We start from the raw sequence: 12160 nt of genomic DNA, 5'->3' as shown, positions 1-12160 counted from the left end.
TGGGATTGCTTTTTATCACATGAAAAAAACCTCGCTATTGTTACCAATAGAATATCAACATTCTGCGATAGTCAAGGGGCTTTTCAATTACAGCTGATACCAGAAAGTCAAAGGCCTATGAGAAACTCTTCCTAGCCACAGACTTGGAGAAAGGAGCCCAACAACCCAGCTTCCCTTGGCAGAAGCCATTCAAGATGAAGACTCAAAACATTTTACTTCAAAACATTTTTGGTCCCCTCTGTGACAGCAGGTTTTTTGTTTGGCCATGTGTTCTGCCTGTCTCCAGCCTCTGGCAGAGGTCCCTGGGGCCCTCGACCTAGACCTGTTTCCCCAAGAGGGTGACCAACCATCCCAGTTCATGTGGGACTGAAGGGATTTCCAGGGAGTGGGACTCTCAGAGCAAAAACCAGAAAAGTCCAGGGCAAACCAGGACAAGTTGCTTAACCAAGTTCCCTACTGCCGTCCCATCATAGCTGCTTTCTCCTCCCTGATCCGCAAGAAAGGGGAGGGACAGTGTGGCCCTGGCAAGAACAAGTCAGCTCCTAATAATTCCTCCCACATGGTGGTCCACCTGCACTAGACTCTGTGCTAAGGGTTTTTCACGTATTATCTCATCTCACACTTTCCACAAATGCTTTCCCCAGAAATCTCTGAGGGGTTAAATGACTCATCTGTAGTCACCCCCAACAAGATAGAGAGGCAGGAATGGGGACACAGATCTACCTGACATCAAAGCCTCACCTGGACACAACATGAATATAAACCAAACAATCATTCTACAGTTTCTTATACCATTTGTCCTTTAAAACTTTGCTCAGGAAACCCTAAAAGATTTCTGAGACACTTTGTAGTCTCTCAAAGCTGAACTTTTTTTTAATGGTCTCAACCATACTCATCTTTACTTTTTTTTTATTGGAGTATAATTGCTTTACAATGTTGTGTTAGTTTCTGCTCAAAATTGAACTTTAAATTATGTTATTATAAGTCTAAATCTCTCTAAAATATATAATTTTGATATATTGTAACTTTTAAATAAAACTGTCACATCACTTTTTAAAATGTCTATAATGATGGGAATACAAAATAGAAAACTCTAAGGAGGGGAATTTGGTAATACCTAGCAATGGCACCCCACTCCAGTACTCTTGCCTGGAAAATCCAATGGACGGAGGAGCCTGGTAGGCTGTGGTCCATGGGGTCACTAGAAGTCGGACACAACTGAGCGACCTCACTTTCACTTTTCACTTTCATGCATTGGAGAGGGAAATGGCAACCCACTCCAGTGTTCTTGTCTGGAGAATCCCAGGGACGGGGGAGCCTGGTGGACTGCCATCTTTGGGGTCACACAGAGTTGGACACGACTGCAGTGACTTAGCAGCAGCAGCAGCAGCAAAATTATGTGAGTGTTTACCCCTTTACTCAGAAATCTTACTTCTAGGAATCTATCTCAAAGATACACTAGTAAAGAATACAAAATGACATACTATAAGACTGAAACACTGTTTGTAACAGCAAAAGTCTGGAAATCCACATTTCCAGCAGCCAGGGATTAACTTTATACACCACAGCATGTCAGTACAATGGAGTTCCATGCAGCTATGAAAAGGAATAAGGAGAATTTCTGTTTACACCTTTGGAATAAACTATGGAGCATGTATTGTTCTATGAAAAAAGGCAAGGTGTAGAATCATGGGTGTAGTATACTACTTTTTCTATAAAATTCAGGGAATATATGTATATTCCTATTAACAGTTGTCTGTATTTCAAGACAAAAGCAGCAAGAGTTGAAGAGGAAATAAAATGGTTTCCTGCATGGAGGGGGATTGTAAAAGATTTAGGGGAAGAGACTACCTTACTTTATAGCTTTGACTTTGGAACCATGTAGATTTTACATCTTTTACAGAATAACTAAAGAAAGTTAAATTAAATGAACTTAAGTGGCTTAACCATACAGAGAATTATTAAAGTGACATTAAAATACAGTAATTTAGCTGAGTATTAAGAATAAGATATATGATAGATAAATTGCAAAAAAATCTTAAGTTGCTTAGCTCAATAATCATACTGTAGTATATTAGTGATATTCCTTTGAAGCTATGGTGTATTATGATAAAATAAATAATTATGCTAGTGTTAATAGGAATCAAAATTTTCAGCATAAGAGAAAAGAGATACAAATAGAAAATTTTAAATGTTAAGTCAAATTCTATATTATTAAAGTTTACTCTGAAATATTGATATTGATTCATAATGTATTTTTATGTCAGAGAACAAATACTTATTTCCTAGCTCTGCCATCTGAAAAGACCTAGAATTCATGACTTATCCAGTAACAACAAGCACTCCTAGCACCCAGATTATGGTCTCCAAATAGCATCTCCCAATACAAGGCTTCTGGAGAAATATCCAAAAGCTGAAGCAGAAAATTTACAAGGTGAGCTTGTAGTATCTTGCTTAAATAAAAAAGCAAGGATGCTACCCAAGACTGCTAGGGTCATGTCAGAAGATCACAGAAGTCAAGTCTTACTGGCCAGATAGACATGAAACAATTTGAGCATCAAAAAGAATAATGACTGCAATGAAACTTTACGTCAAATATGCTTAAAATAACTGAGTCCATGCATAATATAAAAAAAAAATTCTGACTCAGGCCGTGGGCCCTGAACACTCTTGCATGTCTGTTATGGGCAGGCAAAGGATACAAGACCCTGGCTATTCTTTGCCCAAACTGTTTATCAGGGTCACGTTGGCAGAGAACTGCCTTGGTGGATGAGCAATATTTCCCTCCACGACAAAGATGACTCTTCATCCTCTTAGCTAAGTGTCTCTCATTGTGATGCAAACTTACTGCATGTGTGGCATCCAGCTGGGTTGCTCTGTGTCACCCATGGGACCTGGGAGACAGAGGACCGACACCTACGTGAAGCCCATGTTGCTTGCTGTGACATGAGTAAAAATCCATTATCTCTGACCCAGGAGCTGTATGCCTTCAGTTTACATCCATGAGACTGGGGCAGCTAACTTGGTGGGTTTTAGTAAACTAAGGTTCCATATAGACACTCATCCAAATCACTGACCACCTTTAGAAGATATAAGGATACTAGCTTATTATTTTGAAAATTGGTAAAAAGCAATTATTTATTGCAATTCTGCTACAAACCATACTTGTAGCTAAATAGTTGATGTAGGAAAGTTCTTTATAGAAGAATCTTAGCTAATAAATTCAAAATAGGTGAAGAGAATTTGAAAACCACCATTTTGCATACCCTAATGTAATAATGAATCTAGGCAATGTTCATTAGTGACTGCCCTTTAACACTGCTGACTAGAATGCTGATGAAAAGCTGCAGTACATCACTGTACAATGAATATCTCACAAAAACAGAGATAACAGGCACTTATGTGATTTTTGCTTCAGTAAGATGAGAATGAAATCACGCCATCTATGAAATGTTCTTATAGAAAATTGTGGGACTTCTCTGGTGGTATGGTGGATAAGAATCCACCTGCCAAAGCAGGGGACATGGGTTTGGTCCCTGGTCTGGGAAGACTCCACATGCGGTGGAGCAACTAAGCCACAAATAGCCCACATGTGCTGCAACTACTGAGCCCTTGCGTCTAGAGCCCATGCTCCGTAACAAGAGGCCACCATAATGAGAAGCCTTTGCATTGCATGAAGAGTAGCCTCCCACTCACTGCAACTAGAGAAAGGCTTCGCAAAGCAACAAAGACCGAGTGTAGCCAAAAATAAATAATTTTTTAAAAAAAGAAAAGAAAATGACCTATGAATGTGATTAAACCTCCAGACCCAACTACCATTCACAGGAAAAAGAGGGACAAAGAAATATGTGAATGACAACAAGAGAGTGTAATCAATAAAGTCTAGAATATGGGATACTCTACAGCACAGATAACTCAGTTTCTTCAATAAGTAAATGATGAGAAAGCAACAAAAACATAGAGAGGCAGAACTGCTGGATATTATAGGAGACTTAAGAGATGACAATTAATCAATGTGAGAACTTTGTATTCTGATTTAAACAAATTGTCTGTAAAAAACCATTAATGAAACAATTGTGGAACTTAAACATAATGGAATATTTGATGATAATTAAGGAATGATGGTCAACTTTTAGGTGTCACAAGAGCATGGGGTTGTTTTGAAGAAAGAGTCCTTCTTAGAAACTGAAATACACACAGATGAAATGATATGTCTGGAATTTACTTTAAAAGAATCCAGTGGCTAGAGGAAGGGGAAGGAGTGGGAATGGGCCGGGAGATGAAACAAGATGCATCATGTGTTAATTATTAAAGTTGGTCATGGGCACATGCGGATTTGTTTTAATGTTTTCTTTACTTTGGGGATTGAAATTCCCATAGTAAAAGAAGTGTTTTTAAGCAAAATGGTACTACTTTTGAACTTCTTAAATAACTAAAATCCAAATGTACAAAAGTTGTATATTTGATGGAGTTAGAACAATATAGCAAATATAAGAAGGGATTAATCTATTGAATCAAAGCTGACTTTCTAAAAATTTTGAGCATCCTATCCTAAACAGCACTTGGAAATGTTTTGTCCATGCCCATACCTAAGTAGACAGTCTGCTTTTAGTTTACTTTCTGGGAATTGTTAGCATAAAGAGAATGTAAAAATGCTGTCAATCATGTGAAAGACATCAGAGCTTAGATATCAAAAGGGGATCAATATATTTGAAAAGAATGGAACCCACTGGACTGGGAGTAAGTGGGAGTGTGCCTGTTCAGACACTGTCCTGTCTTCCTCCACCGCAGCCTCCCACCCCATCCCCAAATCTACCAGGTAACTCAACTCAGCACCTTAACCCTGTTATTAGGCCCTCCAGGGCCCAGTTCACTCAGGCTGGTCTTCCCCTCTTCCCTCTCTCACTTTGGCCCTCTTTCTCCAGTTTCTGTGTCATGACCTGCAGCCATATTATGGCATATATGGGAAGGGGCAGATGCGTGGCTCTGCCATAAATCTGCCACAGGGAGGGGGGCCCAGTCCCCCCAGACCACAGGGAAGGGCCATGATCTTTGACCCCCTCCTCCCCTTGAGCCCTCCACTCCATCTTCACTTTTCTTCTTCTTCTTTTTAAAATTTATTTCTTTTCGGTTGCAGTGGGTCTTCATCGTAGTGCATGGGCTTCTCATTTCAGTGACTTCTCTTGTTGGGGAGCAGAGGTTCTAGGAGCACAGGCCTCAGTGGTTGCAACACATGGGCTCAGTATTTGAGGCACATGGGCTTAGCTGCTCCTCAGCATGAGAAATCTTCCTGGAGCAGGGATGGAACCCATGTCCCCTGCATTGGCAGGTGGATTCCTTTTCATTGTTGTTGTTAAACAATGATTTTATTGCTTGTGTACAATAGGCAAATTTATGCAACCAGGGCAGAGGCTGCGAATGACTTGTATTTCCAACCAGGAGTGGGACTGGGGGCGGGGAGGACTCGTTTTGTCTTGTACTATCGAACCAACCAGTGAATACGACTCTCAATCAGAATCAGATGGAAGCCTATTATACAGAGTGAAGTAAGTCAGAAAGAAAAACATCTATATAGTATATTAATGCATATATATGGAATTTAGAAAGATGGTAATGATGACTGTATATGTGAGAGAGCAAGTGAAGTGAAGTCGCTCAGTCATGTCCGACTCTTTGCAACCCCATGGACTGTAGCCTACCAGGCTCCTCCATCCATGGGATTCTCCAGGCAAGAATTTCTGGAGTGGGTTGCCATTTCCTTCTCCAGGGGATCTTCCCAACCCAGAGATCGAACCCGGGTCTCCTGCATTGGAGGCAGATGCTTTAACCTCTGAGCCACCAGGGAAGCCCAAAGAGGGACAAATATAAAGAACAGACTTCTGGACTCTGTGGGAGAAGGCGAGGGTGGGATGATTTGAGAGAATAGCATTGAAACATGTATATTACCATATGTGAAATAGATAACGAATCCACGTTTGATGCATGAGGCAGGGCACTCAAAGCTGGTGCACTGGGACAACCCAAAGGGATGGGATGGGGAGGAGGGTGGAAGGGGGGCTTGGGATGGAGGACACATGTACACCTCTGGCTGATTCATGTCAATGTATGGCAAAAACCACCACAATATTGTAAAGTAATTAGCCTCCAATTAAAATAAATTAATTTTTTAAAAAAGAACCAGACGAAATTTGGCATCTTTATCCTTTCTGTTCTGCTCAAGATGCTTTCAAACAGCAATAGCTTTTTAAAGTAAATAATAGAGATCCTCAGGAAGATCAGGAACAAGTCCTTTGGACTTAAGAATTCTCAAGATTTTATTACCTTTCACAAAACCTACTTGTGCAACACCGTGTGATTCTCTCAGGATCATACCGATTGGTGAGGGAGGCAGGCCCTTCTTGGCCAGTTTGTAGACCTGCTCCTTCACATTGTCAGACATCAGCTCCAGCCGGGTGGGGACACTGCGGTGGTAGGGGAGAGCTGACTGGGACAGGCCCTTCCCGGGAGTGTGCATGCAACCCATGATGGTGGCGGTGTGGTAGCAAGAGGCGCAGGTGAATTCTTATCCACCAGGGAAGTTCCATCCTCACTGTTTCACCTCTGGGTCTCCAGACAGGCCTTCCTTTACTGCCTCTATCCAGGCAGTAAAGTGAGCCCCCTGGGTCCAGCACCAAACCCACACCAGCTCCTGTGAAGCGCTGGCCTCCTGTAGGAGCTGGCCAGGCTGCAACTCCTGAGCCATCAGTCCTTCGCAGGCTGCTGCCCATGATGGGAGGAGCTGCACAGGGAATGGGAGGGGACAGAATAGAGGGTTGGCAGAGGACAGCAGGTGGTAAAATGAAAAGGATGGGCTAGAATCCTCCCCAAGAAGACACGTCTGCAATGCTCCTGGAAGGAGAAGTGAGTCCAGAGGATGGTCAGCAGATGCTCAGCAAATGATCTGGGGTGGAGGTAGGGGGAACCGTGGGATAAAGAGAAGGAGGGACAGCCAGGGGAAAGGAAGGCAGTCAGTTACTGAGGCCTTAATTCCAAAAACAGATGCTGTGAGAGCCCCTGGCTGTGCTGCGGTACCTGAGACAGAGTCCTCTAGCAGAAAGTTCCTTGTTGAGAAGACATCACAGAGCTTGTGTCTGAGGGACCACTAGCAGAGCTCAGAGCCTGGGAGACCCTCATCAGGGCTCAGATCCCAGGGGGCCCACCCCAGAGCTCAGGGCTCCTCCAGGCTGGCCCTAATGCTCCGTGGCTTGTGGGAAGCTACCTGTCAGAGTTTCAGGGTTTCCACGCCTTCTTAATAACAGGGCCACAGACCCTTCCTCAGGCACGCTGGCTGGGAAAGTTCGTCTGGAAGCACAGTGAGAACAGGCCAGGTGTGAAGGAATGCAGGGCCTCCCCAGGGCTCTGGGCTGTGGGGCAAGCAGCTGACCAATGTGCTCCTGCAGGGAGGAGGAGCCGTCAAACAAGAGGCTCCCCAGGTGAGGGCTGGGGTGAGGAGGTTGGCCGAGTTCTGCCGGAAGGGCTCTGAGACCCCTGACTCTCCTCAGTGCTCCCCCTCCCACCCCAGTGTCACGTGGGCAGAGGGGTTGCGGTCTGAGGAGCATCAGGTGTCCAAGACAGAGCCCCTGTGAGACCAGCTTGCCCGATGCACCTGGTCAGGGGCACCGAAGACCCCATGCGAACGCCTGCTCTGACCACCCCACTACTGCGCTCTCTAGGGCAGAGTGGACCATAGGCCTGGAGTCTGGCCAGAGGATGGGCAGGCCTAAAGCAGGAACATTGGATCAGACTGGCAAACGTGCACAGCCTTGTCCCTTGGCCCTACCAGCGCTCACCCGCCCTGCTGTGTCCTGCAGATATGTCATCTGCATTGCTGTGTCTCCCTGACTCAGCGGTGGTGGACAGCTTGCCCCAGAGGAGTGAGCAACAGAGCTGAATGAAGACAGAATGAAGACTGGATGATGCCTGTCGCCTAGGGAGCTCTCCGGGAAGCATCCTACTCATTGGCCCTTGGTTTTGTGGCTACAAAAGGTACTCGGCACTCAACCAAAACCCAGAGGAATGAAAAGTCAAACTTCCAAGGAAAAAAGTTCAAAGCACCAAAATTCTTTAATCTTTGAGGGAGAGGCTACCCAGGGACTGGGATCTGCTTTCCCAGGATATGCCCAGCCTCTGCCCAGATGTGTGAGAGCCTGGCTCTCCAGACAGCACAGCCAGCCGTCAACAAAGCCCCGACGGCTCACTCCCCCACATTGGCCACTGGATTCCAGTTCAGAACCTCTTGCAGGATCTGTGAGCCTGAGCCAGAGGACAAGACATGACAGGAATTTGCACCATCAAACCAAGACTCTCACCTGGAACTGCAAATGGGGATCATCTAGGGCAGGGGAGATTTCTAAAAACAGTCATAATTTTGTCCCACTCCAGACCAACTGAATCAGAATCTCTGGTGGGATCCAGGTCAGGGGATTACAACATGCAGCCAGGAAAGAGAGCCCTTGGCCCAGCTCCTAATGCGTGAAGGTGGGGCTTGGGAGGGTAAGCCATGGAGCATCTCAGTGACCTGACTTAATCTCTGCAGTCAGGTCTCCTGGACACGCGTCAGTGTCCTGCTAACTAACCCTTATTCCCTAGAAAAAGCACAGACTCCTTAGTCTGGCACCTAATTGAGGCCCCTGGTCCAGAGAACAACGCTGAGCAAAACAGTGTGTCCCAGGGGTGCTGTGGGATCTGCAACTCCTGACAGGGTCAGATAAAGGGAGACAGGGTGGGATGGGGAAGAGAGTCTGTGGGGGTAAGAACATGGACTTTGGGTCAGTTGGGTTTCAGATCAGATACCACGACTTTGCAAAATAACCTCTCTGAGCCTCTTTTTCCCAAAATGAGGATCAAAATTCTGACTCAGATTTAAGGTGAAGGATTTAATGGAGAACCTCCAACTGGCACCCAGGAAGGGCTTGATACAAGGAACAGTGGTAGCAACACTGTGGGCCTTAATGTGTTACTTGCTGCAAAGGGGAACTACCTTTGGCTAGGGGTGTCAGTCAGACTGTGTATCCCTGCGACTGGCCAACAAGAATGCTGGTTCCTGCTGGGCAGGTGGTGAAGTGGTAGAGTTCAGCTGCAGAGTTTAGCTTGTCACGAGAACTGTCCAAGGCTACCCTGGGGGCTGGGTAAAAAGTTTGCCAGAGTGGGCTGAAGTTTGGGGGCAGGTCCAAAACCCCTAGAATTACAGCCCTGGATTCTGCAATGCTCGCATGCCTGGAGGCTGGAAAAGGGACACCGCAAATGTCACTTGCCCCTTGCTTGGAAACGTCCCAGGGCATGAAGGTAAGTCCTGGGTTCTGTGGGAAGGGCTCATGCGTGAAGACTGACAGACCTGTATGTGAGTCCAGACTGGGCCTCCTCCTAGCTGTGTGGCTGGGATGAAACAGAACCACTCTGAGCCTCCGTTTGCCCATCTATAGGATGGAAGTAGTGATTTTGACCTCACAGAACAGAGCTACAAACAATGAGGAGTCACGCATAGGGTGCACCCAGCACAGTGCAGGGTCTACAGTGAACGCTCACCACCCAACAGAACTTCCTGCTTCCCTTGTGCTGGAGATGAGAGATGCACAGCTCTTGGCTAGTCTTCCAGCCAAGGATGCTGAGTCACAGGATGACCAGGTAACATCAGTGTAGGCATGGTAAGAAGTGAGTGACAGTGCTCCACTTATCAAAACTGTTGGAAAGAAAATCCTGACTGTCCATCCCTAAAGAAATCAATGAAGATTGGTGCAATTTTTACTCCTGAGAAATTGGACTGTGGCCTTCCCTGGAAATCTCTGCCTGCCACACCCCCAGGCCACTCTCCTGGGAGTTCCTGCTACTCCAGTGTTTGCTTCCTGGCTGTTTGCCTGTCCACCTCCCCGCTAGATGGTAAGCACTGTGTCTCGTCCATCATTGTAACCTGGGTGCCCAGCACAAGGGTCCTACCAGTTCAGCCTCTGAGACCCTGAACGTAGAGTGAGGATATTCAAACTCCAGGCTAGATCCTGTCCTCCAGATGGCATAGGGAGACCCCTGCCCCCTCTAAAGCCAACTGACCTACTCTGACCTCAGGACCACCTAGACATGACACACAGCTCATCAAGAAATCAGCCACCTTGGCTGCCAGGCAGGCTGACCTCACTGGGGTCTCTCCAGCCTCCCCAGCTTGCTCTTCTAACCTTTGAGAATGGGTTTTATGCCCAATGCTCCTTTGAGACTGGTCTGTGCACAGTGGCGAGGTCCTGTTATCTCAGGGAGGAGAGAGGAGTTAGGGCTGAGCAAGCACACACTTCTGGGAGGGGAGGGTAGCCTCACCATGGGAGAGGGCAGCTACCCCCGCCTCCCCCTACCATTTACACTACCTCCTGTCATCTCTTCCCTGCACAGGGGAGTATCTGAACTGGGAGCTGGGGGCTTTTGTTGAGGCTCCTGTGAAATGGGAACCCCCAGAGGGTTTTGAACTAGAGCATGATAAGCTCTGACTTATCTTTTCAGATGATTCATCTGGCTGCTGGGTTGAAAACAGACTGAAGTGGGCAGGACTGGAAGTGAGACCACTTAAGGAGCTACTTGATACTGATGCTCAGACTGCACATACCACGAACCAAGATTTAGTCCTCACAAAACAACAAAACCTACTGTGAAGGAGATATAATTATAACCATGTTCTTTTCATAAAGCAAAAAACTGAGTCAAAGAAGTTGGGTAACTGCCCAAGTATATCTAGCCAGTATCTGGTCAAGTCAAGATCTGAACCCAAGCACTCTGGCTCTAGAGTCCACACTTTCAACCAGCTCACTCTATAGAGGGCATAAGAGCTCATCTGACTCCAGACAGATTTCAAAGGAAGAATCAACATGATCTAATCATGATGATACAATGTGGGAATCAAGAAAGAAAACAAGAATGATCCTAAGATGTATGTCTTACCACTTCCAATCAAAATAATATTGGAATGATGACTGGGTGATAACATAAGAAAAAGAAATAAATGAATAAAGGTTGGAAACAAAGAAGTAAATCTGTATTTGCAGACAACATGATCATGTATGTTGAAAATCCTAAGGAATCAATCACAGAAGTTACTAGAAGCAATTAGAGAATTTAGAAAGATTGTAGAATACAAGGTGACTATATCAAAATCTATTCTGTCTCTATCAACAATAAATAATTGGAAATGAAAATTTTAAGTACCAATTACAATGTCATAAAAACACATGAAATAGAGATCAATTTATCAAACTATGTACAAGTTCTGTTCATTAAAAATTACAAAATATTATTAAGAAAACCTAAAGAAACAAAGAGATGTAAAGACTTAAAAATTATTTACAATCTTAAAGTTGAGACATGTTTTATTCGGCCGGAATTTCTAGGACTTCAAGCCTGAGAAGCAGCAGCTTAAGGAATCCTGAAAGAACTGCTCTGAGGAGGTGAGCTGGGGAGGTGGGTTATATAATAGAAGCTTTGCAACAAGTGTTAATGCAAGCTCCTGTGCCCAACACACAGTGAGGCCAAATAGAAACGATGAGTTTGGAGCAGAGACAGATTTACTGAAGGGCCCTACAAGGAAATACGTGGCTCATGCCCTGAAAACCCTCTAATTCCCTGCAGGGCTTTGGGAAAACACTTTTAAAAGCCAGGTGCGGGAGGGGGGTTGAAGGGTATATGATCAGTTTGTGCATAATTCTCTGATTGACTGATGGTGAGAAAACCAGGTAGTGTCACAAGGGTTAACTTTATCAGTCCTTAGTCTCCAGGAGGCTTGGGACTATGTCCTCATCACTATCAAGTAGTTAGCATCTTTATTTGTTGGAGAGGGAAAGGTGTTTTACATCTGCAAAACAACTCAGGAAATGTGCGTCAAATACTATTACCTAGGTACTTCAGAGAGGAGTTAAAGCAGAGGACATTGGGGAAGGCCTGTTCTGCTCACCCCCTGCAAGGCCCCATGGGGTCCTGCTCTGTTACTCAGGTAGTCTGAACATTAAAAGAGTATTGTTAATTAAAAGAAAACCAGATATCTCAAGTTAAGGAATTTACCATTTTTTAAAAATGTATGGGAACATGTAAGAGTCTGGGCTCACTGAAATCATTTCTTTGATATGCACTTCAGCTGTTTTTCTTTAGTCCC

At 45.0% G+C, this 12160-nt stretch overlaps 1 pseudogene; it reads right to left on the bottom strand.

The window, feature by feature from the left end:
* Window positions 1-5392: 5392 nt before the first annotated feature.
* Window positions 5393-6523, bottom strand: LOC136173506 (small ribosomal subunit protein uS15-like; annotated as a pseudogene).
* Between the last annotated feature and the right edge of the window lie 5637 nt (window positions 6524-12160).

Source organism: Muntiacus reevesi, chromosome 8 (assembly GCF_963930625.1).
Source record: "Muntiacus reevesi chromosome 8, mMunRee1.1, whole genome shotgun sequence".
NCBI classification, from domain to species: Eukaryota; Metazoa; Chordata; class Mammalia; order Artiodactyla; family Cervidae; genus Muntiacus; species Muntiacus reevesi.
The sequence above is the reverse complement of the archived record's forward strand: the minus strand, read 5'-3'. Positions and strand labels throughout refer to the sequence as shown.